This window comes from Ipomoea triloba, chromosome 6 (genome assembly GCF_003576645.1).
Source record: "Ipomoea triloba cultivar NCNSP0323 chromosome 6, ASM357664v1".
Lineage (NCBI taxonomy): Eukaryota > Viridiplantae > Streptophyta > Magnoliopsida > Solanales > Convolvulaceae > Ipomoea > Ipomoea triloba.
The window spans coordinates 21679116-21682634 of record NC_044921.1 but is presented as its reverse complement, the minus strand read 5'-3'; the positions used below and the strand labels follow the sequence as shown (position 1 = coordinate 21682634).

At 29.2% G+C, this 3519-nt stretch overlaps 1 long non-coding RNA gene across 1 annotated transcript; it reads right to left on the bottom strand.

Annotated features, from left to right (window-relative positions):
• Positions 1-2327: 2327 nt before the first annotated feature.
• Positions 2328-2706, bottom strand: LOC116022101. Its single transcript, XR_004099138.1, has 2 exons — positions 2588-2706; positions 2328-2508 (listed from the first exon to the last, which is right to left on the bottom strand). It is a non-coding gene; the product is annotated as an uncharacterized LOC116022101 (long non-coding RNA).
• Positions 2707-3519: the final 813 nt, after the last annotated feature.

Below are 3519 nucleotides of genomic sequence, written 5' to 3'. Positions count from 1 at the left end.
ATATATATATATATATATATATATATATATATATATATATATATATATATATATATATATATATATATATATATACATATACGCGCGCACACACGAAAACATAGTCATACTGTAAAAAGTGATGACTAATAATTATATCCGCTCATTAAAATTTATCAATGGTTGAGAATTTCAGTAAAAAAAAAAATATGAGATCAATTTTATAATAATTATAAATTTTTAAGTTTGTAATATTTATAATACTAGCCACATCCATTTTCTTCCTTTTTTTTTTAGCAATATTCAATTGTTGATTTACCTAGATAGACAGATAAAATCGGTCCTCATTTTTTTTTTTTTAATATCTGGAAGCATGTTTTCACCTGAACCCTACTATGTGTGTGTGCGCGCTTAATTTTGTGAAAATTTTATGGTGTTAATCTACACCTAGCGAGTTATATATATTGAGTACAAAAAAAAAAAACATATTTGGTTATATTGGATCCTCATAATACTCAATGCAACCCAAAAATTTTGCAAGTATCAATACATGACTGACATAGCGATATGTGTTTGTTTCACATAATAATATTATTGAGCGCTGATATTAGTTTTCTTTCATTAATTTGCATTATTTGATTAACATGTATGAATAATTAATGCATATGTTAATAATAATAAAATTGGCAAACTAAATATAATAATGTTTAATTAAATTGGGTGCATGAGCAGATTAAAGATGGATCATATATGGTTTTGTATATAAAGGATAGGATTCCCTTTGGCACCTTTAAATTTGCCAGCCTTTCTGGGGTAAGTCAACTAGAAAGCTGACTTTTTCCTATTATTCTAAGAGATCAGAGCCTCTCATATCATATCTCATTATCTATCTCCTTTGATGGTGCCCCCCATTTTGGGGGATTTAATCCACTGCTCTGTTCTTTCTTCTTGTTTTACATGTAATTAAATAATTACATTCATCGATATTCTCAACAATCAAATAAAAGTTTAAATAAGAAGATATAAATTAAATATTCCATGTATCAACCATCGAACTTTAAGAAGAAATTACTCTGATCTAGTATAGGATTAATACATATCTTTAACGGATATAGTAAACATATAAAGAAGTTATAAATCACTCGCTACGAAAATGTCATAGTTGAAAGATTAAACATATCAACAAATAAAAGTTTCAGTAAGAAGAGATTGGAGGTCCTAGCGCGAGATTTAGACATGTTTCCAATAAAAAGTGTAGAATTTTGACATATATCTTATGCAGGGTGGACATATACAGAAATAACATATCGCTCACTAGAGCTCTGAATTGAAAAATTAAACGTATCAACAAATAAAAGTTCAAGTGAGCAATTAAAAAACCACTCTAATATAACGTATTATTAATGTTAAAACATATTTATGATGCAAAGTAAACTTATAACAAAATTACATATCACTACACAAATATAAAGAAATAAAGTTATTTAAAAAAAGAAAATAAAGAAATAAAGTTACACAGTTGTTACTAGTTATAACTTTTAGCGTAGTAATAAGTGTTTGATCTAATAAAGACTATTGTTAATTTGTTAGTCAAAATATTAAAAATAAAACATTTAAAAGAAAAGTGAATAAATTTTACAAACCCAAACAATCTCGTCTGCATCATTACAATGCCATTACAAAGTGTTAACCATTATTATTACTAGGTATGACCAATAGAATTAATTATTAATGCATATATGGGGCAGTAATAATTAATAATTATAAGTGGCATGCATGCCTATTTTTAACATTTTCCCATAGTTACACTAGATTACATGCATTGACTACTCAAGATTCTATAATTTGACCGTGGCATATGCCATTTCTTGGGCATGTTGGCCGTCTAGGGTTTCCCACCATGCTCCATTATATTTAGTGGTTTCATAACTTGCTAATTGTGCAATGCATTGAGGATTGAATTTTTCTATTTCTATTTGTGAATATTGTAAAACCCAATGTTGAGAAAGACAAACTAATCTTTTTTCTAAAGAAAAAAAAAATAGAACTAAATTCAATAAAATTTTCACTAGGTCAATGAATTGAAGGCTATTATGTCCTTTGCGGAAAAGAAATAAATAAAATAAAATAAAATAAAACAAAACTAGAAGTAGTAGTTATCTCACATTAAGGAAGGTATTAATATCAAATAAATAGTATTTTGCACGGAAAAAATTATGTTATTATAAATGTAAATAAAAGAATTAAAAAATAAAAATATGTTAAAATGTACAATATAATGATATAGTTGCAATTCCATATAGTTAGTCAAGTATCTATTTTATTAATCACTTGATCTAACCAAAATATACAAATTAAATAATTTTCATTAATAAAAACATTGAATTTAACATCATTGAAAGAATATGCTTGCTTACACATACATATAGGGGATGGTTTATTCAGGTAAGAACACATTCCCATGTAAAAAGTGATGACTGGCACGAAATCATGAATCCTCCATTTGGGTGGATCAATTGTTGAATGTTGCTGAAAATAATGAGAAAATAGTGTAATCAGTTTTATAAATATCACAAATTTAATAGTTTGTAACAATTATAAAACTCACTCTGTATTAACCTTCATATATAGTCCCTGGGACATAGCTCAGTGGTTGAAATGTTGAGTGTAGGTGTAGACTGTGTAGTGACCAAATAAATACTCGGGTTTGAATTCTCAACGAGGGAGGAACTCAACCTTGGGACAAAAAGCAAACACTCAGGTTTAGGGTAATATATATATATATATGGTGAATAAAAAGCTAAGAAGAGGGAGATATACATGATGGAAAGGAATGATGCAATGGTGGGTTAGTGCCGAAAACATAATGCAAAAGTGAGAGGCATTATAAGTCAGCTTTTTGTGTTATACTTTTCATTAAGAATATAATTTAGAAGAGGGGGCAGGGGAGCTGTGATTTGAATTTTCAATCCATGCATAATTGCATGCCATCCAAGCAAGCATACTAGCTTAGCTTTGTGTTTAATTACAATTACAAATTAAATTTTGCAGTGGGCTTCCTTATCATGATGTCACATGTGTGGTTGTTTAATCATCATCATCATCACCACCACTACACTACACTTCAAGTCAAAACCCAATCCTTTCTTGAATTGGGTCCATTTGCCCATAATCACCTCCCAAAACTTCGTCGTACCATGTTGTGATGTCTGTCGTGGCAAACCCTAAATTAAAGTTGATATTCCATGAATCAGGTTACTATTGCTCTTGATTTACTTGAGTCATATCCAGAAATGTAATGCCATTTATATATATATTAAAGAAATTTGAGGTGCCGGCCAGTATTAGTGTCGTGTTGTGTGTCATATTATATGGAGAATTATGAAACTAGAACCCACACCCTCCCATATAGGAGTACAACTTGATGTCACTAAACCATAACGTCTTGACACAAATTAAACTTGAATTAATTGAATTAGTCACTTTTTTTTCTCTCTCACGATCACACATGCTCTGCATCTAGGAACAAGGACAAGGCCC